At 39.4% G+C, this 26,929-nt stretch overlaps 1 long non-coding RNA gene across 1 annotated transcript; it reads right to left on the bottom strand.

The window, feature by feature from the left end:
* Positions 1-1,290: 1,290 nt before the first annotated feature.
* Positions 1,291-9,146, bottom strand: LOC131491834 (uncharacterized). Its single transcript, XR_009251678.1, has 2 exons — positions 7,000-9,146; positions 1,291-2,836 (listed from the first exon to the last, which is right to left on the bottom strand). It is a non-coding gene; the product is annotated as an uncharacterized LOC131491834 (long non-coding RNA).
* Positions 9,147-26,929: the final 17,783 nt, after the last annotated feature.

The following is a 26,929-nucleotide window of genomic DNA, read 5'->3' as shown; positions in this document are numbered from 1 at the left end:
GCCTCTTGGCTCTCTCTTACCAGAAGCAGTGTACAGAAAGGGAGTGGAAGAGAGCAGCATGGGTCCATTTCAACTTGCATCCTCCCCCATGCAAGTATGCACAACCTGACACCATCACAGAACCTGCAAGGTGTAATTTGCCCAATCGTGATGATGAGTCGCTGTAAAAGCAACTAAGAAGGTTGGCTGGGAAAGTACATTTCTGCTGTAAGTTTACAGCAGTTGTTTTCAACTGGGAGCAATTTAGAGGACGTTTGGCAAATGTCTGTAGACATTTTTGGTTGACACAAGTTGGTACAGGCCAAGGATGTTGCCGCTAAACACTCTGTAACGCATAGGGAAGCCTCCCTGCAGGACAAATCAAAGGGTCAAAATGTCAGTGGTGACAAGGTTGAGAAACCCAGGTTTACAGCGCGAAGCAACCGCCTAAGTGATATAAACACTTCACTTCCAGCCGCCTCTCTGGCTTCAGTCGCCTCATGTGCAAAATGGCAATGAGCAGAGTACCTGCTTCACTCGGTGGTTGGGAGGGTTAAGTGATTAGTTATATAGCACTTAGAACAGTACCTATGACACAGTAGTAAGTGCTCAGTGAATGTTGTTATCACCATCACCACCACCACCCCCAAAGCTTACCACTGTGCAGGGTAGTATTTCCCAAAGTATTATCCCTTACTAGGTAGATTTGGGTGGGGGGAGGGGGAGAAAAGGGATTCTGTGGTCAAGTAAACTTAGAAAATAGTAGATTAACATCAGCCAAGTTTCTTCACTGCAGAACTTCTCGGAATCTTTAAAAGGTAAAAATATATGGCATGCGGAATTTTCAAAACTAACCAATTCAAGAGTCTTACCCAGAATCTTACAGGATCGAGCACAGTTTAGGGACAGGCCAGTGTAGTGATAGGGTGGTGGGCTGAGAATCTACAGACAGGATTTATTCCATGAGTCTACCACTTACCCATTCTGAATCCTGGGTAAGTCCCATGACTTTTCTGGGCCTCAGTGATCATCAACACAGAAGAGAATTTGGGCCCTTCTGATTTGCTGATGTGCCTGCACAATGAGCATCACTAGGAGATCTCAAAGTCACGCAGTATCAGATGACAGAGACATCAAAGTCAAAATCAAGAGCTGTGACAAACCCAGGACGATCATGTCTATCAAATTCTTGTTTTTGAAGAAGCTCAAATATCCAATACAAGAAATCAAGATGAATAGGCAAATGCAGCCTAATTTTTTAAGCAGAAAACAGAGCTGGCAGGGAAAATACAGATACAATAAAAAAAGGTCTTAACCATTCAAAGCATACACCAGTATAATTTATTATCTCTTATTAGGTGCTAAATAAAATCAACAGAAAATATGACAACACAGGATTGCCATCTAAAGAAACTAAAACTCTATTTGAGGAGGAAGATGCAAATATATTAGGCATTCCATGAGTATTCTGACATTTAAACAAAGACCATGGGAGCAGAGTAATCTTAATTATTGCCATTTTTTATGTCAAATGGACAATTGCAAAAGCACAAAATAAAATTTAAAAATGAAATGTAAACATTTATCTTCTTGTTTGGGTTTCTAGCTGCACATTCTTATTCCATCGTTATGAAACAAGAATAATAACGTTCTTATTCTATTGTTTAGACATCACCTACAGATATTAGGAGACATCTAAACTGGAGGGTACGTATGTGGCTTGTCATGCCCTGTGATCTTCACCCCTCTGAGTGCACTGCAGAGTCTGGCCTGAATCCACCATGCATGAGAGAGGTGACACCAGATGAAGAGATCTGTGCCTCGTATTGTCCAGTGCACTGTTTCGTTATACTGTAACGCTAAGCTATTTTAACTTGAATAACTGGATTTTCTCACCATGGAGTACACTATCAGATGTGGCTATGTGAGTAGCTAGTGTACCAGTAATCCTTTTAATATCAGTATCTGGTAAAGCCGGTAGGCCCTCTGTCAGAATAAAAACTTCAAAAAAAGTTTTTGCATCTATGGACCCCTTCTCACGCGAAATGCATAAAATACAGCATACTAGGTTACAAAGGAAACCAATTACATTGAAATATCTAAATATTAAAATGCACATATAGTATAGTCATACACGGGATTCTTAACATATTAAATTACAAGATCTAGCAGATGTCTTGTAACTAACGTTATGTCAAAGCTGGGTCACCCGTAGACAGTATTTCTAGATGTCAGCAACAACTGTAATGTAATATAAATTACTTGTAATTTTTAGCGGTGATAAAATCACAGGTCCTGCTAAAATACTACTGCAACTTGTCACCTCCACTCAAAATTGAAGGAAATGCTAAATTCCAATTAGTGGTTAGCACGAATAGAATGCAAACACATTTTTTTTTTTTTGCATCCAAGTTCATGATCCCCTGAATTCTCTCTGTGGGTCACTTGTGATCCATGGACAACAGATTAGGAAGCTCTATATTCAGGTGAGGTCATAAAGGCTCAAGAGCTTTGGTGACTGAAGAGAACAAAAAAATGAATTCGTCGCATTCTTTAATTTCTTCTTCTCTTTGGAAGTAATTCCAAAACGATCTCTCCCCTGTCACTAAAAACATTCAGGTATGCTTACAAAATACTTCCACATATGTAAAGCTCATTTGATTCTCCCAACAGCCCTGTGAAGAAGGTACTAGATTAACATTAATAATCTCATTTAACAAATGTGGAAAGTGAGGTGGAGAGCTTTTAGAAGATGTGCCCATGTCACATGACCAGAAGTTAAGTGCTCAGCTGGGCCTCAAACATAGAAGCTTCCCATATTAAAGTCTACACCTAGTCCATAACTCCTGTGAGGCACCTATAATGTTGGGGTCAGGGAAGACAAAAAAAGTGAAATGTTAAGAGTCTTCTATCCACAGCAACCTACTTAACTTCGTTACCGCTAGACTGAGCAGGCCCTGGTAACTGGTAAGCAATGTTAGCTCATTTCTCCCTGTTAACTCTCACACACGACTGTGCATAAACTAGTGTCATTTTCTAGAATGCCACAGGTTCCAGCAATTATATCGGGTCCCTCTGACCCAAACAGAATGCAGAATTTGCTATAGTTCTTTTCTAGTTATCATGTTGTTTCTATTTTATTAGCCCTTTGATTCCAAGGAGTTTTTTGGAAACATTTCTGATGACAAATTCTTTTGCTTTTTTTTTCTTTAAATGCTTTAAATTTCAGGCGACTTTCAATCTGTGTAGTCCTTGCTTTCCATTTCAGGCACAAAAAAGAGTGAAAGGCTTCCTATTTTCAAGTAACTTTAGAATACTCTTTTGTCAAATACCTCCCTTTCAAAATCCTTAGATTTGGATTTGGTGGTGTCCCAGAATGTTGTTCTCTATCACCTTCCTCTTAACCTCTTTCCCCATACACATAAAATTGCTTTCCTGGAATATAACTACTCTGTTCCAATGGGCCTCAAAAGAGGAACTATGATGGAAAAAACCTTAAGCTTTAATTGCTTTTGCTATTTAAAAGTCATTTTTCCATTATGAAATTTGTTTTTTACAGTTTCATTTTCTTCTCATGTAAATTTGTCTAATTTTGTCCTTAACATTTATGCTTTGACCTTTGCACCCATCTTAACTCTGTGTGTGTGTGTGTGTGTGTGTGTGTGTGTGTGTGTGTTTCTTTGCTATTCAAGTTCCTTCTATTTCTCTGCATTTTAATCCTGGTTTTGTCCAGCCTGCAAATTGACTCGGTTGCCTCTTTAGCCTTCTGCTTTTGCTCTTTCACTGTGTACCTACACAGGACTTCAAAAGCTGTAAAATGTTAGCCCTGAAAGGGGCCTTTGCTATTATCCTGCATAGCACTGTAGGGTCTTTAACCTCTACAAAATAAAAACTGCCGCCTGCCTCCTTTGCCATCAGAGAGAGCAGTGAAAGAGTTTGGGGGGAGGGGAGAAGGGAGGATAGTGATAAGGAGAAGGTTCAGGTCCAAGAAGTGCTAACCTGGATCTGGAAGGTGAGGCTATATGTCTGCAACGCTAACATCTTCCTACAGGGAGTTCCCTTAAGTCCCCTAGAGTAGGTACAGTGACAGCAGACACTTAAAACTTTGTAGGCAGAGCTTTAAGATGTACCATGCTCAAGCGACTCTTAGGTAGCCCTGAAGTGTGCTCTCAGTTTACACATCAACAGCCCAGGCAACTTGTCTAAAGCCACGGTCAACACTAGGGATTCAGCACGGGAATACAGGCCCCTTCCTCTGCTATTCTCTGTCTGGGCTTGTACCCTTACTCCAGAACCAGCAAAGCACCACCTTCATCTTCTTCCTTGGCCTTGACTCTTTCTCTGGTGGGTTTAGCTACACGAACTCCTATCTCAACTCATGGCTTCATTGTGGCTTGCTCTGACAATTTCCCTTCAGTCCTCACTACTCCGACAGGCTTTTTATACCCACATAAAAGGTCAGGTGTGAGAACAAAGAAAAGGCACTTATTTATTTAATCTTCACAACTTACTGAGGAAGATGCAGTTACTTTCATTTCACAAAAGAGGAAACTGAGGTTCAAGAGGGTGCAGTAACTTGTCCAAGGTTGCATAGTCAGTGGTAAGATACCCGCCCTCGGTACTACCCTTGAACACACAGTGTGTATTAGAACTTCCACAGGCAAAGAAATGCTATCATTTTATTCATTCCTTGTTTTAAAAAATATCTGAACACCTACTGCAGGTTGGGTGTAAATCTGGATTCCAATTCCAGTGTCATGGTTCCAAAAACACACAACAAAAAAATTGTCTACATGATTCTTTTGGAAAGATCTCCAGAGAAAATTTCCAATCCGTTCTGAATTATCAGGCTCGGTATCTTAAAGACGCTACCTGTTTATTTGGGGCACAAACATTATTACCTATATCATCTATGTCTTTTGCCAGACTTGGGCACGAAAGACTTTGAGATAGTTCTAAAAATCAAAGAAAAAGATGTGCAATAACTGAGGACAAAAGACTCCCAAACAGCTTGTTAGACGAGATCCCCAAATATTCTGCTCAATTACTGCGAAGTATAGTAAAGTAAGAAAGTATAGAGAGGTGGGAACAGGCAAAACTTAGGTTTGAGTCTGGGAGCCACACTATTTCCTAGCTGTTTGATCCCTTTAATCTTGCCAGGCCACAGTTTTCTTGTCTGTAAAACAGGACCAATCATGGTGCCAAGACTGTGAGGTTACTGCAAAGATCATCGGAGGTAATACAAACAACGCATGTGGTAAAGCACAGGCACACAGAAAATAATCAATAGAGTGATAATTATCATTATTATTGTTCTGGCGGTTAGGGAAGTTGGACACATTTTATTTTAATATTTGCTTTTGAAAAAAGATCTTGACAAAGTCAAAACTCCAGAAATTTCGGACAATCATTCTGTGCTGGTTCTAGATAATATTTGGACAGGTGCTCTGAAATTACAAGTGGACAATAATAAATTCTGCTATTCCATTTATATTTTAATATTCCTAATATAAATCATGTTTTTAGGTTAGCGAGTACAACTGACACATAGTAATTTATCTATTATTCTGAAATATGCAGTTGTCTTATCATTTCTACTTCAATATATTTTGCAAAAGAAAATTTCGCTGACACTTATGATTAGTACAATGAACTCCACCTTCAGAAGGAAGATTTACTTTTCAAACAAATCTGCTTTTCAAATTATTCTTAATTGATACATAATTGGCTTTATGATTTCATTGGTTTGTGAAAATGTGCTAATTAACGAAAGGAAACACAGAACATTAGCTTTTCCCAACTACTAAATACATTTATTTTGAAGGGAAACTAAATTTTGTTAAATCTTTTGATCATCTTTGTCATTTTGTATGATTTATTGCCATTTCTCCAGAATTTGAAAAACTATAGGCACCAAGAATAAAAATTATAATAAAAATTTAGTTTCTTTAAAAAAAATAAACCCAGTTTGTTAGTCTTTTGTTTTATATTTCTTTTCATATATTCTTTTGTCTATAAAGGTATTTTTAGTACCTTTGGCTGAAAAAACACAAATCACTGAAAGAAAATCTTTTGGTTAATCTATCTTAATATTTAACAAGATTAAGATGTCTTATTATATTTTCCCCTTTTATATGAATCTGGAAAACTTTTCAGACGTTATAATATGATAAAATTTCAACTGTTTAATTATTAGGAGCACTAAGAATGCAACTTACCAGACAGACATCAGTCCAGGTACTAACTTGTAATTTTTTTACTTAGAACTATAATTCAAACTACTGTTTGTCACAACTAACAGTGAATATGCATATGGATAGTCATCTAAAAGGGATATTAATGTTACTCTTTTCATTAAAAAAAAAAATCCTAATCCCCATTCCAAAAACAAAAATAAATAATGAGGCAACCTAGAATCTTTTCAGGTGTTAGTAAATATGCAGCAGTGTTCTGTATTAAAATCAGACTGTAAGCTGTAAGTTGTTTGTTTTGTTTTTGATTTATTATAGTTCCACTCTTACCCATAAAAAGGAAATCAGTTTTGAGTTATGGCACAGAATATGAAAAGGAAATGTCAAGTGACAATATTACCGGTTAGTTACCTAAAAAGCCACTCTAGTTAAAAGCCAGTTAAATCCTAATTTTAAAAGACTTCATGCACTATAGGTAGATTTTACCACAGAGCTCTCACACTTTATTCCTTGAGCCTACTGTTTCTTATCTGAGACTTTTTTTTAAGTTAACTTAATGAAGTGGAGATAACAGGTAAAAGGTCAGGTTTAAAGAAAGAAAAGAATTATTCCATGGGGTTATTCAATAATGATTTTATGACTTGAATTTCCACTTGGGTATGCGCTGTAAGTCAAAAATCTCAGGTGATTTTAGTAAGATCTTATCAGTTTGGCTTTTTTGGGGAATGAATCCTTTCCTACATTTGGACTCCAAAACAATTTCACCTCATATGTATAATAATATTGGTCTTACATGTTACATTTAGATTAATTACAAAAGCACACATACCACAAGTTTCTGGAGCAGGCCTTTCTGAGCTGATTTGTTAAAAATCTTCTTTAATACATATCCAATTTACTAACAGGGCCAAAGTTCACCCGAAATTTGACAGAGCTAATTGAAGACATCGGTTGTCGGATGGCACTGGTTTTTAGGCAAAGTTCTTTTCCTTCTCTGCTCCCCTTCTCAAAACTGAGATTACTTCTAAGCAAAAAAAAAAAAAAAAAAACCCTAAATTTACAATACACGGAAGTAAATCCAGCGGGGCATTACCTCTGTTACAGACGTGCTGGAGTAGTGGAAGAACTTTTACATGACCAACCCGATGCCATCTTGGTCACTTTAAAGTTTACCATTTTGGTACTTTTTGCCTATTCCAAATTGTAGAAGCTGAAGAAAAGGACACTGACACGCTGACACAGACACAGACACACACACACACACACACACACAAACCCGAGAATACAATGCAAACTATAACTAATTCAAAATAAGTGAAAAACCTAAAAGCATTCTTGAGCCATAGTCTCCTACGTGCTACCCAACCCAGAGGACTTCTAATCAAGTCATAGTCTCTCTTTTTTTTTTTTCCCAATTAGGTTGAAAGCAGTTTGAATAAGGCTACTGCCTCTACACAAATGGCACTAATTTTCCCATTTGGGTATAAGTCTTTTAACTTCAGCTGTTATGCCCCTGGCAAGGAAGTGGAACTGAAATGGACAAGACTAAAAGATTTCCTGGGTTTGATTTGCTGTGGATCAAGCAGTCGGCTTTGCAAATGGCAGAGACAACAACTCTTCTCTGCCACTGCTAACTCTCAGAAATCGATGTAAAAGGGCTGGGGAAACAGACTGTCAGAATTTCTCTTCTGGTTCTGAATTCAGGTGGACATAGGTTTCTGAGCAGAACTATGATCAACTCATGTAGCTTCTTTTATTAACTTTCTCCTCACAGTCTTTCCTCCCGCAGTACCCAATCCGTGGTCAGAGGCAGCACAGATACAGAAATGGAAACTGGGCCACAAACTACTTAGCATACATGCCCCCCAGGCCAATAAAAATTGCATTTTCCCTTTGCTAAAAGTATAATTTGTAATTAATTCTTATTTTACTCAAAGGATAGTGCTATTTGTAATGTTAAAAATAACCCCTCGGAAGGAGCAGTTCTCTTAAAATGAAAATTACTTCTTTAATTAACGTTTATAATATATTTAGTTTGTAAATTGTCTCAAATGTTGAATAGCTTGAATGTTGATAGGTAGACAATATAGAGTAGTCTGTATATTTGATAAAGCCAAGATTATAGATTCTCAAATGAGATTTATTTTTTTCTGATGTCTGCTGTATTAAAACACGGAATAACTACATATTAGCTAAAAAGTCAATTACACAATAAAGTAGAAAATGCTAGGGAATCTGATTAACGTGGATAAATTTTGATCCTAAACTCTTCTTTTTCACTCTTTCACTGTTGCAAAACAACATACATATATACCATAATCATGCGTGGATTTTTTTCACTTCATCTCAATCTTATCCAAAATTATTTTGATAATTTTCCGGACCCCACTGCTTATATAAGATGTGGGGGAAAAAAGTCTCAATAATCATTATCAAAGCATTAGGGCACTTATATTTTGCCAATGAAATATCTGATTTACTTTCTATACTACTTATGTGTTTAAAGAGAGGACACAGTTTAAAAGTCCTCAGTGAAAACACATTTCACAATACAAAGATCAAATTTCATGGTTTCTTATTATTTAAGACTGGCCTACTCTAAATTCATAAACTTTTTTTTTTCTAGTCTACAGAAATACATCTGAACAGAAAATAAACTCTTGCTCTTACACAAATTTCTGAAACACTTGGGAGATTACTATTAAGGAAACAGTCTGTTAAATACATCAAGAAACTGTTAAAACATAATTATTGATTCTTTTGTTAATTTACTTTATGATTTCAAAGAATAGGAAAAGAACTATCAAAAACAGTCTCCCAGAATCATACCCTTATATGTATTCTAAAATGTCCTCAAAAAGGCATTTTTATTTGAAAGTAGGTTTCCATCCTTGAAATGTTAATAATCAGGGATTTAATCTATTGCTTTTTTACAATTTAAGTTTGTTAAGAGACCCTATGGTGTTTATATGCTAAAACCACCAAATTCATCAAGTGAAGAAAAACTGTGGCAACTCTATGAAAAATTTAAGGATACCTGTCACTAAATGTGCCAAGCAAGACATCTTACCAACCTTTGTATTATCCCATATAGGTACCAACAAAATTTAACTATAACTTCAATTTTAAGACAAACCAAAATAAATACGTATTTTTTTAATCTGAGAAAAAATGATATGCAAGAAAATTCTTCTATTTAATCCACTTTAATACTGCTCACTTGAGTATTTGAGACTTACAAGTATGCATTCTCCTTAAAATTCTAACAGTACAATACATAATTTTATGCTACCTTTTTATTTTATTCCCTCAAGCATTTTTATAGCCTCTAGAATAGCTGTCTAGTTATTACATTGTACAAAAATGATATTCTTAACTTTTTTCCACTTGCATTTTCAAAAACTATGCCCAAGTATGAAGTATAAAACCTCCCTTCTTAATCCATTTAAAATTTCAAAAAGAGAACAGTCAATGTTATCAGTTAAGAGCTTTGTCTCTGATACGTGCTTTTCAGGACTATAAAATTTCACCCAGAGAATAAGTCTGTATCTTTTAAAGGGCCTTCTGACTTTTCCCCACATCTGCCAATTACCGAAGAAATATCCACATGTAAAGTCCTAATATGACATAAATAAAAAAATAAACATCATCATAAGCTGACAATTCCATAAAGTCTGAGAATTCTATTGGATTAACGCAAATGAACATTTTTCATTTGGAGGCCTAAAATTCAACTTAAGAGGTTTTTTACATCCCAAGCTCGATTTTCATGAGGCTCTGTCACAGGTTAAGAAAAAAAGGAGGGGGGCAGGCTACAGTTCTTATGAGTGGGCTTAACCCAGTTATTTTTTCATTTATTCCTTAAAATGCCTTCACTGAAGGATTAACATCTGCAAACAATGAAAAGTAATCAATATTAGCCTTGAAAAATGACTTAAAAGTCACTCCCTCCCTCAAACACAAAACTCCACAACAAACAAACCTAAATTTGGCTGTCCATTTTAAATCCTTTTTTTTTTTTTTACCAATTCAAGTAAAAGGTCTTTAAAACAAAGTATAAAATAGAAGATTGTTTACATTTCTGCCCATGAGAGACACATTTTAATGTAGAGGTAATAAACTCCAGGGCAAAAAGGAGGATCATTTTCCTCATTTCACTTCAAAGCTGCCATGATTTCAGTGAAGGAAGCAAAAAGGCCCAATTCGAGAGTCCCGGGGCGGTGAGGGGTGTCGGGCCCCAGCCTCAGCTCCAAACCAAGCGTAGGTCTTGAGCTGTCATTTCCAGTCCTAACACCACTTGCACCGGAACAAAACGGTCCCGCAAGAAGCCTATTCAGGGGTCGCTTATGCTTAAGTTTTCCTTAACTTCTCCCCTGCCAACGCGGCGCTAGGTGAACACTTCTGTTGTGTGTTTCACGACTGCCATTGTCTCGCTGCAGGATGGGAGGCTCTTTTAAGTGAAACGCTGTTGGAAAAACCAGGATTTTACGGAGCATCATTTCCCACCTGTATACGGCGCAAATAAACTCTAATTCTACCAGGTGGGGATTTAAAAGTCGCCTGACTTCTCCCTCGAAGAGGGGAGAGAGCAGAGAAGTTGCAAAGTGACAGGCATTTTAACTCGGGAACGGGCTCTCATCAAACATCGCTGGTTGAAAGCGCTCGCCCTCAACGCGCTCCCGGACACACACAGTTCCTCCTTCGCCGTTTAGAGGAAGAGAGCGGACCTGCGACTTCCGAGGTCAGGCTAGGGAAACAACCTGCTATTTGGGCAGGAGGTGGAGAAGGTTCTGCGCAGAGCCAGGGCCGCCGTGGCCCGGGATGCGCCAGACCCGGCCGCAGCATCCACGCCCGGGGGCCCGCGACGAAGTCTGCCGAGCGCCGGGCCCCGAGGCCCCCCTCTTAACTCGGCGAGGGACGCGCCCCCGCCCCGCTGCCTGCGCTTTCCTCGCTTACCGGCCGGTCTACGCGGAGGGCGGAGGCGCCGCCCACCCTCCAGCCCCGGCCGCCCCCCGGCCGCCGCCTCACCGTTGGGGTCCGCGCGGGCGCCGCGGCCGGGGACGCGCGCCTTTCTCCTCCCGGCGCCGGACGTGGAACCTGCGCGCCCGGGCCGCGCCCCAAGTTGTGCGCAGGTCGAAGCAGCTCTCGGAGCTCCTCCGGGGAGGCGCTCCCCGCCCCCAAGCTCGGGCCCCGGGCGAGCGCGGGCGGGAGTGGACAACCCCGCACCTCTGTCTCCTCCGCACCTCCGCCGCGCCCATCCACACCTGCCGCCGCGGGGCCGCGGCGGTCGCGGCTCCTCCCTGTCTCCGCCCCTCGCCCGCTCCCCCCCCACCCTCTCCGCTGCCTCCGCCGCAGCCGCCGCCGCCGCCGCCGCGGGGAAAAAGGGGGAGGAAAGAGGCTCCCCGACCCGGGAGCGCGAGCGGAGGCGCTGCGCCTTCTCCTTCGGGCTGGGGCGGGACTCAGGTCTCTCCACTGCAGCGCGCCTCCTGAGCGCCAGAATTTGGTGGGGGAAGCGGCAGTCACGGCAGCCTCTGTGGCCACCGCAGCCTTTGGCGGGCGGGAGCGTCTCGCATAGAGTCTACGCTAAGGCGGAGAGAGGGTCCCACCTGCGTGAGCCGTAGACTCCCCTATGCACTCTCGGAATCCAAACTTAGCAAACTGCACAGCGGAAGTGCCTCCTAGGTCGGACCCTTGCATTTGGAGGGGGGCTTCTAAAATCGTGCCCGGCAGCGTGGGCCCCGCGATTTAACTGGCTTTAGAGCGAGGTAGGGGGTCCTTCCATCTGGGGTGACCGCGCCGGCATTCGCAACACTGTGGGTGCTTCGAGGCCTTTCTCAGATGCCATCTCCACCACGAATTTTTTCCAGGTGCTCACCCGCGGCCCAGATTTGATTTCGCCCTGTTTTGGAGAGCCAGGGCTCTCTGAACCTTTCTACCGGCCCCTCCTTTGGATGGGAGCGCTTTGTGAAATGCGGTGGGCCATCTCTAAACACGTTAGTTGTTTTTTGTTTTGTTTTTTTTTTAAGCTGTGTGGACTCCTGTTCAGTACGAGCAGAGAGATGTATGCATTCCTAATCCTTTCCACTTGGGTTTAAATTCTTTGAAGGCAGAGGCTACAATAAGTTGCTCGTCTCTGAAGTTTTCAAGTAAATACTGAAAGGTACTTGGCAGGGTGGTCGCACCACGTGACCTAGCCAGAAATTCTGGCGGTCCTCCTTATCTGTATCCTCCGAGAGCCCAGCGTGGCGCCTTGCACCTGGGTGGCGGGGTGTGGGTGCGGGTAGAGGGTAGTTGTGTTTCCGTGTGGGAATGTATTTGGTTTTGGCCAAGGTCGGTCTAACTACCGCAAGGAAAAATTCCACGGGGGGTGAGGGGGGCGTGGCGTAGCAAAATTCATAGTGGCATTTATTGATGGTGGAATATGTCTCTATGTAAAAAATCATTCATTCAAGCACAATGAAAAATATTCATCAGATGCTTCCCAATGAGTTGATATTTCCTAAAGGCTCCTTTTCTTAGGCTCCTTTTCTTCTACCTGTATAAATCCAATGCAGTTGGTGTATTACGTAAATTATATTTGCATGAGTATTTGAGAGAAGGACTGTATGTAAGATTCAAGTTTTACATTTCCTGTATAAAATACAGTTGAATGAAATGTTTATGTACGACTTATCATTTCCTACACTTAAGTGTATGTTTTGAGTTATGAAGTCAGTCGTATTTAATGATTACTACTGTTATGTAAACAGAGTCATAGAAAGTCACGTACGCTTCAGTTTAAAACAGGTTGAATTAAAGAACTCTCTTTTAAAGAACTGAGAAATCTCAAGCCAGCTTGACTATGTTGACCAGGAAATAAGCAACAAAAATTAACAAGGTTATTGCTATTAAAATATTCCTGATACTTTTGAAAAATGAGTTTTCAAAATGTTTAGTCCCAGTGTAAAGGAAAAAGAAAGTATTTTACAAATCATGAAAAATGTGCCATATGATGTAAAGACTATGAAACTTAGAGCTAAGTGTTCTTAAATATACATATAAAATATGTAGATATATTTATAAATATATGTATGGTTAGCGAAACCCGTTTGAAGAAAACTCAAAAAAGCTTTTGGCATTCTTTGAAGTGAAAAAATACTACTCTAACTTTATCATGGAAAATATGGTATTATTAAACTCAAATAGCTGTTTTAAACAAAATATGTAAGAAGAAAAAAAAAGATTTCATAACAAATGAGTTCCATTACACAAGACTGTGTCCAAAGTCCAATAGGAAAGATATTGAATATGCAAGCATAAGCATTTTGTTTGTGGAAAACATTTTTCAACTTTTATACAGAAGTCCAGAATAATGGTATAGAAAAGATTATACAATTGCTTAACCAAAATTATATATTATAATGAATAGAAAAGAGCCAACAGAGGGATAATTCACCGCAAACAGTAAATATCAATCCAAACAAAAACTATTTTAAGCCCATAGAAAGAGAAAGAATTATCTTTTAGACTTTGATTTGAGACAAACAAGCTGTTTGCCCCAAGACAAATACACATAATATCACACAGTAAACCCAGAGTTAATAGAACATAGCCATAAATGGCCCACACGGCAAAACACGTAAACATCTTCAATTTTATACCAAAAGGGCTGGCCCAGGGTACATCACATAAAACATTTTGTTTACAGTTTACTCCATAATAATTACAGCATTGTCTGAAATTTGGGAATTGCCACTTTAATGTTTACCTGCAAGGGAAAGATGAACTGTGATTTAGTTTCTAGCTGTATCTAAAGATGAGCGCCAAGGCCGTATTTTCACCCACCATGTAAATAATCTCTAAATATATTACTTACAAAAGTTAATTTATTGTTTCAGTTATTAATAATTTTTGTATTTAAAACTGTTCTGTGTTACTTATCACATCTTTCCAAATCTGCTGACTATCAGGGACTTTCAGAAGAGGGTGGAATAGAATCTTTACCTCATTTAAGGTTTTTTAAAAGTTAACACAAAGTTATCCATGCTCATAAGTATATTTCACACACACCTACCCCTCACCTCCTCACACAAATCAAGTATAGGACATATGGGAGTAGAAGAATTAAGATATCTTTTAAAAATATTTTTTTACAATAATTATGAAACACATCATTAACAGAAAGTCGACAAAATGTACTTTCTATTCCATTTTTAATTAATTTATTTAGGAAAAAATCTCCCCTATAAGCAAACCCAAATTCTAGTGATTACTATTGGTATTATTTTTGAACATTGACATGGTACAAGAATCATGGGGAAAGAATTTCTTTTAGAGGCCTCTCTGTCAACCTTTAAAAGTTTTAAAAGGAAGTTAGCAGATAATTTCAGTTGAAGTGGTTCACCCCTCTGACAACAATGACAAAGCTTTTAATGTTTTCTTTTTACTGAAGAAAAATCTTTCTAAAAAGACAACAGAGGCGCCTAGATGGGTCAGTGGGTTAAGCCTCCAACTCTTGATTTCGGCTCATGTCATGATTTCGCAGTTCGTGGATACAGCCCAGCGCAGGGCTTCAGGCTGAGAGCAAGAGCACAGAGCCTGCTTGGGATTCTCTCTGTCCCTCTCTCTCTCTCCCCTCCCCCTCTCAAAATAAATAAACTTTTTTTTTTTTTTTTTTTAAAGACAACAGAACAGGGGCTCCTCGGTGGCTCAGTTGGTTAAGTGTCCGACTTCAGCTCAGGTCATGATCTCATGGTTCGTGGGTTCGAGCCCCGTGTCAGGCTGTGTGCTGACAGCTTGGAGCCTGGAGCCTGCCTCGGATTCTATGTCTCCCTCTCTCTCTGCCCCTCCCCTGCTTGCTCTCTCTCAAAAATAAATAAAAACATTAAAAAATATTTTTTAAAAAAGACAACAGAGTAGATATCTATACAAAATGTTCATGTTGGTTGAAACTAAATGGTGAGAGGGACACCTGGGTGGCTCAGTCGGTTAAGCATCTGACTTCAGCTCAGGTCATGATCTCACGGTTCATGGGTTTGAGCCCCACCTCAAGCTCTCTGCTATCAGCTCAGAGTCTGGAGCCAGCTTCAGATTGTGTGTCTCCCTCTCTCTCTGCCCCTCCCTGACTCCTGCTCTGTCTCTCAAAAATAAATAAACATAAAAAAATTTTAAAAAACCTAAAGGGTATACAGATCTCTGACGTTTTGAAATGTTTCATAATTAAGAATAAAAATGGAAATAAATAAGAAAATATAATATTGAAGTAATTTAAAAATTACTTGTGATTTTCCATTTGTCCTTACACAATTTTTAACCCTTTAGTTATCTTTCATTGGTAGACATTTTTTGCTGGCTGTAATCTCATGCCTGCTGTTTTCTGAATAAGAGTTCTAACTGTGGAGAGAGGTGGGAAAGAATCATTTTCGTGCATGTAGAAAGAAGAAAGTGAATATTTTTAAAAGAAACAATGCCACGCTTTTTAAAGTAAATTTTGTAGTTAAAATAGGAGCAAGCTGAAAATGTTTTGTGACATTATATCTTTTGTTCCATGTTGAGTATGGAATGTTATTTTGCATGGTGTCATTAGTCTCTCTAAACAAGTAATCAAAAGACATACTTCATTTTACCTAATTTCTATAAAGTAGAAACAGTGAAAGAAATATTTATATTATTGAAAGAAGCTGAATATGAAAAAAGCCATGTCCAATTTCATTCTTTATATGGTGTTTTATGAGAATATTTATAGAAAGCCATGGTTTTCATTCCCTTAAACACCAAATGACATATTCTTGGCTTGTATAATTGTCATTAGGTATACATGCAGTTTTTAAATGCTAAATCAGTGTTCATAAATTTTCAGCATTGCCTGTTCGACCTCCATTTTAGGAACTGTCATGAAACTTCTTTTCATTGAAAATGCAATCAATGACACCAGCAGCTAAAAAAAAAAATGCCATGAGTTGCTAACACATAGAAAGTTAATCTTTGGCTCGGAAGTAAATCTTTCCAATCAGTGGCCTTATTCATCTTCGACTCGGCCATATTTCGAAGAATCAAAAGATGGCAGTGGTCTGTATAAGGGAGAACAGTGGTTCTCCAACCCACACGTGGATGATACGGGTGTATCTGTGGGCTTGGCATCAATTATCAGGTTTTGACAGCCTAATTCTCAGTACTTGCTAACTCCGATTCCGTCTCTTGCTCCTCTCTTGAAAGCAAGCGAAAACAACGTTTTTAAAGGGATAATCTTAAATTTGCTCTAACTTAAAAAGATAAGCCATTCACAGACATGAATTGTAATCCACCTGAGATCTTATAGAGATACGCCAACATGGTAAGTGCCACCAAAGTAGACAGAGAACTATATGTAATGCAAAACTCAGATCACGGAATCTTCTTCTAAGGAAAAAAGTCAGTTGACTCTCTTACCGAACGCCCCGGTGATATCTTCCTCTTCCAGTAGGTTTAGGCTCTGAGTGGTGAGATGAAGTAGCTCTAGGTTATATGAGCAAACAGTGGGAGGAGCTGTTCTGAAGTGCTCTGTGGTAGTGGTGTATATGGACCCACTTCTAGAGTCTTACTACTCAGTTCATTCCCCAGACTGACAGTATCAGCGTCATCTGGAAATTTGTTAGAAATGCAGGATCCTGGATCCTACCCCAGGTCTTCTGAATCAGAATCTGCGTTTTAAGAAGATACCAGTTGATGTGGGTGTGTACTAACATTTGGGAAACACTTTAGCATGAGCATTAGAGAAATGCATGGTTGACATAAACATTTCCTGTTCTGTGGTTTGGGTCTCCTGGCTTTTCTTGCTGGAGAAAAGGCAGAAATCTTCAGGTCACTAACACTCCTGAAATTTTTGTTAAGGTCTCAAATAGGAAGCATGACTCTCAGGGTGAGGATTTTAGAGGAACATTTAAAAAGTGGGCCACTGGAATCGTAGATTAATAGAGACACGGGGTACCTTGAGAAATCATGTTTTTTGCCCTTCTTCATTCTGGGCAATTTTCTTTTCTTTTCTTTTTTTTTTCAATATCTTTAACACCACATCAAAGCCTCCTAGTGGGGTCAGTAGGTGAATGTCAGAGGCTGAGAAACCTACTGAATATAAAATGTGACTGTAGATTTCAATTTTTCCAAAAAGAGAGTTCTTAGTGTTCATCAAATTCACAGAGGGTCTGCCCTTAACCGTTTAAGAACGACTGATATATCATACCCTCCTCTAAATCCTATTTCATTGGGTTTTTCCTCTGATGTCGTTTGTTTTTTTTTTTAATATCACTTGAAAACATTGCCTATTTGAATTTACCTTTCATTCTTTCTGTTTAATTATCTGTAGCATATCATCAGTACCCTTAAAAAACCTTAGGACTAGTGCTTTGCCTTTCCATCAGCCATTATTCTAGACAAGGTATTTTCAGTTGTGAAACTATTTCTAAAGTGGAAGAAATACTTAAGAATCATCTTAAACTAGCTAACATTTCTGGAAATCCTGTCTCTGAATTTGTGTGTCTCTCCCAAGAGTGACAAGGCAATCATCAAAGAGTTCTCAGTATGCCCTAAATTCTAGCCATCCTTTCCTTATTTAATAAAGAGAATTGGGGGCATCTGGGTGGCTCAGTCGGTTAAGCATCTGACTCTTGATTTCAGCTCAGGTCATGATCTCACTGTTCATGGGATCAAGCCCTGTATCAAGCTCTGCGCTGGCAGCTGGGAGCCTGCTTGGGATTCTCTTTTTTCCTCTCTGCCCCTCCCCAGCTCACACAAAGGCTCTCTCTCTTTCTCTCAGAATACATAAATAAACATTAAAAAAAAAAAAGAACTGGACTAATTCCTACAAGGAATGTATTTATTAGAAAAGAAGAAAGAAGTGAAGGAATAATGGACTCTGTTTCGAACCATTTTGAAAAACTTAAGTAACTTTTCTCTCCATTGGGAAAAGAAGGCACAGTACATTCTATCTGAAGTAAGGACTGCTGTCATCAGCTTAGCATTATTGGAATTATTTTAGGGTAGTAAATATTATATTTTAGTCTTCCCCTTATTCAGGCGCTCTAAGTGGGTGCAGTAGAAGTGTATTTAGGCTTCAGAATGAAAAGAATCTCCCGTTTTACTCCTCACTCTGCCTCTTACTGTGGATAAATGCCCAACAGCTTTGTTCCTCAGTTTGCACCCCAGTGAAAATGATGAAACTACTGTAATATCTACCTCATATAGTATTTATAAAAATTAAACAAAATAATACATGTGAATTAGTTAGCAGAGTGGAGGGTATGCCACCTTTCTTTATTAGAGAGAGAGAACAATAAGTAAAATAGAACGTTCTATTTCCCTTACATTGGTCTATAATGGTGGGGCTGCACACCTACTGTGTTAGGTGCTATGTAGAATGCATCAAAGACATTCAGATGTCTTTGGGCTGTTGGTTTTAAGGCTGAGAAAGCCAGCAATGTTTGGAACCACATCAAGGATTCCAACCCATTCCCACTCCCCATCCACTAAATAACTAGTTAATAAAGGCCATGCCAGTATGCATGTTGGATGCAAGAAAAAACAAGTCCACAGCCAGGGAAACCTGGCACATTCCTTAAATCCCTGTCCAGCCATGGCAAGAGAGCTAGGATCTAAGCAGATACCAATTAAGACCGAAATCATTAGTGTATACGTGTGTTAAAGAAAACAAAATGCAATTACCTTTATGGCCACTACTCACCCTCCATGAAACTATCTGAAATGAGAGCTAGCTGTCTTCAGGGAGACATGTTGGCATACCCAATGTCCTGAGGTAGGAGGAATTTATGTTGTTAGGATATATCTTAAATTTTTTTTAATGTTTATTTATTTATTTGAGAAAGAGAGAGAGCACGCACTCATAAGAGAGAGAGAATGAGAATCCCAAGCAGGCTCTGCAGTGTTAGCACAGAGCCTGATGCGGGGCTCGAAGCTACAAACTGCGAGATCGTGACCTGAGCCGAAATCAAGAGTCAGATGTTTAACCAACTGAGCCACCCAGGTGCCCCTTAAATGGTTTTAATTGAGGATGTTTGAGAGGGTCTTCCCCCCCTACCCCGTTGGCTATTTTATAAATCTCTAGTACCTGACATTTGCATGAACATATTCTTACAGTGAGACCTTCTCACCAGGGAAGCTTTCCCAGATATGGTCTTAACCTCTGTTCTTTTCTGTTCAGTTGCTTGGTCTTCTGTTTTCCCACAGTTAAAAAATAAAACAAAACAACTCTGTAATATGATTTGCATCACATCTCCTCGTCTAGCCTTTCAGGAACAAGCAGTGTGCATTATTTGTCTTTGTTTTGCCAGCCTGGCCCATTTCCAAACACATGGCAGGTGCCCTATAAATGCAAGAATGAATACCCTGACACAGCATTTCCCATTTCTAAAACTTGGTATCCCGCATTAGGAGTTTCATGAAAAAATTGAGAGAAAGAGAGAGAGACCAAAAGAGAGAGAGACAGGCAGAGAGAGAGAGAGAGAGAGAGAGAGAGGAAGACAGTCAATTAAATTTGAGAAACCTTGAGTTTAAAAAAGTTAAGCTTTTTTTTTTTTTTTTTTTAATACATGACTTCTCAGAGCCTTTAATATTCTAACATGCATTGTATTTCCCAAACATTTTTGGCCACCAAACCCACTTTCACTCTTCCGGAATTTAGCAGGGCACAGTTTGCAAAACTGAGCTCTAATCCAAACAAAAGCAATTCACCCATTCAGCAATGGTTCTTGAATGCTTTCTAAATTACAGTACGTAATACCCTTTCGTCAAAACACCAAAAGATTCCCAAGTACCAGATTTTCAACGACATCTAATACAATGGAATCCCAACACAATGAAGCGATGCAGACACCAGCCGTGGAGTACGTTGTAACAGGATTTCACCTGGGTTGGATATGAATCTGACTGGTGCGATTTTACCCAAAATAAGCCAGCCCAAAGGGCAAAAGAAAGAAAACGTCCAGCACGATATTTTTGTCAGACAATGGTGTCAGCACAGCAAACACCGTAATCATGGTCCTGGTTCTAGACGTGTACCACGTACTCACCAAAGAGCTTTCACTCACCATCCTGGGAAGACAGAATTGGTGGAACGCACATGAGAAAGGTGGTCGCATGGAACAAATCCCTGCAGGTGGTGATCCGCCAATGCCACCTTTTCCTCCTGTTGCTCCTCCATCTTTCCTACCCCTCCTACCTTCCCTCGGTTGGTTTTCATGTCTCCCCCACTCTACTCTCTTCGGCTCCTCAGAATACAGCATGTTCCCCGCCTTCTGTTGCATCAGGGCTGGTGGATTTTGTGAAATCAACACATAGACGATCGCTTTCATCGAAGGTAATATTAAAAATATATCCCGACTAGTCTAACATGAGCGCCAGCCAACCAGGGCTGAAGGTGGCCAGAGCTCTGGAGGCTAGAAAGCTCCCCCATCTGTCGGGACTTACCCCACTAATTGCTGAATGAAGGGACGGGAAGATGTCCCCAGGAAAGAGGCCAGGGATGCAGAAGGGGCATGGGATGGGCCACGGGGTACTGGCTGTTTACGTCTAGTACAGAACTACATCAGAGTTTAACAAACCTAGTCATCCCAGTGCATGCTACATGTGCGTCAGTCCCACATTCAATAACCTTTTTTTCTGAGTGCTTACCATATACTGGGCATTATGCTGGGCCCTGCGGATAGGGCCAGGAGCAAGATTTTTATTCTAATTTTTTTTTTAGTGTTTATTTATTTTGAATATGGAAAGAGAGAGACAGACAGACAGAGCATGCTTGGGGGAGGGACAGAGAGGAGACACAGAATCCGAAGCCGGCTCCAGGCTCTGAGCTGTCAGCACAGAGCCCTAAGAGGGGCTTGAACGCACAAACTGTGAGATCGTGAACTGAGCCAAAGTTGGACGCTTAACCGACTGAGCCACCCAGGAACCCCGAAAAAATTGGTTTTTAAGTCAAAAAAAGAAAACTAACAGTACATGAGAGTGTCTTTCATTCCTGATGAAAAAGAAAATGAATTTGTATCCTTTTTACTCCAAAGTTATGAAGACATGGTTATTGCTTATATAAAATATAATGATGATCCCTTAAAAAATCTGTTTTTATCATCTGACGTACACATTGAAATTTATTCCACTGTGTCTCTGGCTGGTTTGAAGAAGAAAAACTAATCACTGAATGGTTTCCCCCAGGCAAAGTTCAATATCCACTCACATCTGACCCTCGCTATAATGCTTTGAGGTGGAATCACAGTCCCTATTACCATGGAGAAGCTAGGCTTAACTAGCTTAACTAGCTTGGTTAAGATGACACAGAGAAGTGGCAAAGTCAGCGTTGGAGCTCAGAAGGCTCCGGGTTCCAGGAACTACTGACCAGTTCATCTTTATTAACAAAAATTAATCACATTTCCTTAAAGTCTCTGAAATCAACACTCAGGACCATCTTACGTCACCACTAATTGAACACATCAACATAAGAAAAAAATTGAAATGGAATACACACATAAACAATTTACCATATAACTAATTATGTCACTGGACCCTGTTCACCTGAATTGACCTTGAAGTTGAAATGGGTTCTAACATGTATAAAACACATGCCAAGGCTGGTATAATTCATTGTATGCCTGTTGAATTTCTAACATCAGAATGAACTTTATTGTCTAATGTGAGTTGGAAGCAATCTAGGCATTTTCATCCAAAACAACACACCCCCAGACAGATGTATGTACCACCCCATTTTGACTTGACTCCATTTTGTTTGTCTGCTGCTACTTTTCCTTAAGAACTGAAACTCGATCTATGGACATGCATATAAGTATTTGCTCTTGTTAAAAATTGGACTGTCCTCACAGAGCACATTTATTTTCTGTTTTCTCCGGTGGATAGTTTGTTCACCTTTTTCCTTCTACAGATCACTCTTAACACAGAATAAGAATGTAACATGAAACAGAACAGGAAATGAAAGCAGGATATAGAGGAAAAACAGAAAATGAAAACTTTTATGAGAATGAGAGAGTATTTTTAAAATGTGTGTGTGTGTGAGTGAGAAAGAGAGAGAGAGAGAGAGACAGAGAGACAACAGGGGTATACAGGCATACAGTTTATATAATAGGCATACAGTTTTCACTCTGGTGTAAAAAGATCTAAGACAATGAGAGGAGAGGATAGTAGAATCAGCAAGACGACTGATAGTTCTAAAACAACAAAGGGTATGGACTCGTTCTCTGAATTCCAGAATTCATGAAACTTGAGAAAGGACCAAAAAAAATGCTATTGTGGGTAAAGTCAGGAATAAGTATACAAGGATGGTAATAATTATTATAATATGTAGAAGTCACCAGTTTGCAAAAAAAAAAAAAAAAAAGAATGATGTGTTTATTTTAACCATTGTTTGTTATCTCTTTTCAAATGCTAAATGCCATGGAGGTGTCATTAGGACGGCTGAATGTTTCGGCACCCTGCTCGGGCCGTAAGTGTTGTTAATGAGTTCTGGTTAACAGAACGCTAAATAAATGCAAATTGCCAGGTACCAGGTAAACCAGCTTTTATTGTAGTTTTTAAGATGGAAAGATATTTTTCTTTATATTGTAAACTTTTGGAAGTTTAAAAACTTCAGTAAGTGCAGCCTGAAAAATAAGGTAGATTCAAAAGTGATTTACTTGGATTTATAAATGTAAAGTGGGCTATATAATGGAATCTAGAGATATTTGGGGGAGATTTCTAGTTTTAAGAACAACAACAGATAACCACCAAGAGAGGCAAAGCAAAGGGGCTGAAAGTATCCACTAGTTTGTCATAGCATTTCCTTTTTTCTTATATTTAAGCTCTTGAAATTGATGTATACTAATTCGATTATGTATAAATACCCATCATGCTTCCAAAAGAATCAAGGAGAAAGGTGGGTATATACTGATTAAATTATATGCATTTTCTATAGGAACAATTTTCTGCCTTGGCCCATAGTTAAATATGCAAAGAAAAAGTGAGTTTCTGAAATCAAATTCTCCTAACCAAAGTAGTTTTAATTTTCTCATTTTATTTAAGTGCATCTGAGCAATAAAAAATGAGGTAATTATTGATATAGAATGAATTTAGTGATTTTTTTGTAACTTTTTATCCAGTATCTTGGAATTAGTATGTCAAAGCTTTGCTCAAATTATATTAAATCACTGACAATATCAGTTAACCAACTCGATACTTTCCTTACTTGTTAAGATATTGCTATCTTTGGCATTCAGGAAAGTACAGCTTGCTAAATGATATGACATCATTCTTTTCCTGTACTGGCACATGACTGATGGTTTGCTAGCTGAGTGCCTTCTCAGAAATCTGTTCTTCCCATAATTTTTGCCTTGTCAGTTTATTTTAAATAAAATCTTTTAAGCCACATTTACAGTACAAGTTCAGTGTGAAAGAGCTCGAATCCTCTAATCATGGACAATTGGAGATGGAAAGGGTCCAATCAGGCTATCCAAAAGCTAAACCCTTACCAAAATGGGATTGCTCTATAGATAATGCCATTTGTCTCTATTTCTTCATGTTTAAATCTTTTGGAAATTATCCAAGATTCCAACAGCTCTCATCATCGGGGATGTTTTTCCATTTTCTTTTCTACTATTCTGGCATAACTTTTATCATATGTAGTCAAAGCATGTCTTCCTATTTGTACGCACGTGTACTTTCGTCTGCTTTGTTTGTAGATATGAGAGGATTGCCTAGCTTTTCAATGACAAAGTAAGAGAACAGAAGAAAGCCTGAGGGGCACCTGGAAATGGGACTTCGAAGCAAATCTGCTTAACTAGTGTTGCGTTTCACGTTATGCTGCTCAACATTTATGTCTTTGCCACCAACAGCACTCAAGCCACCTCTCCTCCCGAAATCTGGAAAATAAAATTGTTTTCCTTCAGCAAATCAGAATTAGAAAGTCAGGAGCTAGCACGACACTGCCATCAACAGAAGTGGACTACTCCCGAGGAACATAAAAGAGGATGGTCAAGACAAGAGTAAGGAACTTTCCTTAGCCAACTTTACATAAGGTAAAAGGTGAAGGAGAAGGAAACAGAACAAAAGTTCAGGGGGAAGTAGATAGAATGGGTGCTCAATTGGTAGACCAAATGGAATCCCACAGATGAGAACAATCCATTGGTAATTAATTACTCACTGGGCATCTGACATCACTACTCTGTACTCAGCACTGGTTAAGGACACAGAAATATAAGCTAGGACCCCTCAATAACTTCAATAACTTACTTCATTTCTAGGTGGGGGACACACTTAACCTAGGTAAACAATGGTTGACAGTTTTCTTTTTTGTTAAAGATCTCGAGGGTCAGAGGAGTTTAGTGAAGTGAGCAATCAAAGAAGACTAGTGGCCTTTGGGAGCCAAAGTGGGTTAGATTTCCACTTGGCTTTGTTCCCAGACACTTCTTTCTGTCACCAGTGATAACACTTATTTACTATTGGGCCCTTGTCATCACAGCCAAATATGCAAAGAGTGATTTCTCTGGAATAGCTTAGATTTTAAAGGATGATTTCAAGGAGAAAAAAATCAATGTAGGTCACAGCACAATTAGATTGCTAGCTGCTACAAAATTCTCTTTGTAATTTCTTTTCTAACTTTTCTCTTTATTCACTGTAGAAGGAAAAAGTACAGAGAGAAATGCTTTGAATCCAAAACTATACCATTGTATAAAACTATTTGCCAATGAACTTGGCTTACTTAATTATTTGGAATAGAATCAGAGAAAATTGGACTGAGGAAATCATAGAAATAATTTGATTTAATCTCCTCATTTTACAAATGAGAAAATAAAGACTGATGAAATGCAATGAGTTACCACGGTCACAGAGCTAGAAACTGATAAGACCCCATGTCTCCCAGCTCAGTGTCCACCATACTGTCTCTAGTTGAAGTATTTTTGTGCTTAAAATGATACACCTCACATGTTAATAACCTACAAATTTGGAAATTTCAGTTTATGTTATGGTAGACAGTGCTTAACTTGTAGCCAAACAGCCCTGAGCTGGAATCCTGTTCAGCTCAACTCTAATTAGCTATCAGACCTTGACAAGTTCATTTACTCACTTGCCAGATGGCTATTGGGTACTTTCTCTATCTCTCAGCCACTTTTTTACATCCTGGGGATAAGTAGCAAACAGAAACTTCTATTCTGGTTAAGGGAGAGTAACTACAAATGGATAGACATTTATGATATCAAGGGGGATGAAACAGAGAGGAAAAATAAAGCTGGCTAAGGGGTCAGAGAATGACAGAAAGTTTTATAAACGGTATTAGGAAAGGCTTCTCTGATAATAATAGTTGATACAGAGTTCTCAGTATGTGCTGAGTGCTTTATGTAGAATGGTCATTAAATGCTCACATTTATGCTATGAAGTTGGGCCTATTAATATCTCCTCTTTATAGATGAGGAAATGAAGTCCCATAGGGGTTAAGTAAGTAGTTCAAGGCTGTCCAGCTAGTAAGAAATAAAGCCAGAATTTTAGTCCAGTTCCTCTGTCCCCAGAATGTCCTCTGACCACTACCCTTTGCTGCCTTTCTAATAGGTTAACAATAGAGCACAGTTCTGAGTTGTACTTTCCCAGCCTATATTAGACTTGTTTGAGAACCATAAGATGTAGTATTTAGTTAAAGCTTAGCCCTGTGTCTGTCACAAAATAAGTTTATCAGTCAGAATTCTTCGGCTTTTGGCCAGCCTCCTGTTCCTTGGGCCTCCTCTCTGCCCCACGACAAGACTCTTAAGGCTTTGCACCTGTGTTCAGAAACCCAACAAAAGGTATCCTAAGAAAAACGAAGAATGTATTGTTTCATGTCAGCAAATTGCACGGGCAGGGGTAGAAGGAACCTCAGTGATAACGAGGGTCAAGGACTCAAATGCTCAAATGGAGACTTTCTCTTTCCCTCTCCTTCTATCTCTGTCCAGAGGTTCGCTTTATTCTTTCCTACTCAAGAATGACTTTCTCCTTGATGGAAAAATACGGCCACAGATTGGAAACTTATATCCTGTTAGATTTTAAGAGCAAATTAATGGGCCCTTGCCATAGCTAAGAGCTTTACCTGTGCTGATTCACAACAAGTAAGCCTCACAACAACTCTGTGCGGTAGGCACAACTGTTAGGCCCAGTCTCAGATGAGGAAACGGAGGCATGCATACTTAAGTAGCTGATTTGCAGCCACTGGCTAGAAAGGGACACAAACTTAGGCCGTCTGTTCCAAGGCCAGGCCCTTAAGTCAACATATTCTGCCTGACCTGAGTTTTAAATTTAAATTAAGAGAAAAAAAAAAGGTATGTATATACTGGGGACAGAATTCATCCCACTGGCTCCAACCAGACCATTCTTGGGATCTAAGACCTTTGATTGATGCCATGTGAGCTATTGCCATTTACTTGGCCAGCCCCCTATTGCCTGCCCCCCCTCCCCCCCCCCCCCCACCCCCACCCCATAGGACTCTTCAGGCTCTGCACTTGTGTTCTTGCTGACAGCTCAGAACTCAGGGACTGGAAGATCATGACCTGAGCCGAAGTCGGACGCTTTATGTACTGAGCCACTCAGGTGCCCCAAATCATTCTTTTGAGGTTGGTGCCTCAAGATATCAGGAATTGACCAAGGCTTCTTATGTGTAATCTCAATCAGTGCGTTTCACATTTTACTCTTGAATATTAAAAAAAAAAAAGTGCACAGGAGAGGTAAATGAAGCCATCTTCTTGAGCTGGAGGAAGGAGAAATTGGACTGTGACGGCTCTAAAACCTTT

Source organism: Neofelis nebulosa, chromosome 12, assembly GCF_028018385.1.
Source record: "Neofelis nebulosa isolate mNeoNeb1 chromosome 12, mNeoNeb1.pri, whole genome shotgun sequence".
NCBI classification, from domain to species: Eukaryota; Metazoa; Chordata; class Mammalia; order Carnivora; family Felidae; genus Neofelis; species Neofelis nebulosa.
Note: the sequence above shows the minus strand (reverse complement) of the source record. Positions and strands in the feature narration are given on the sequence as shown.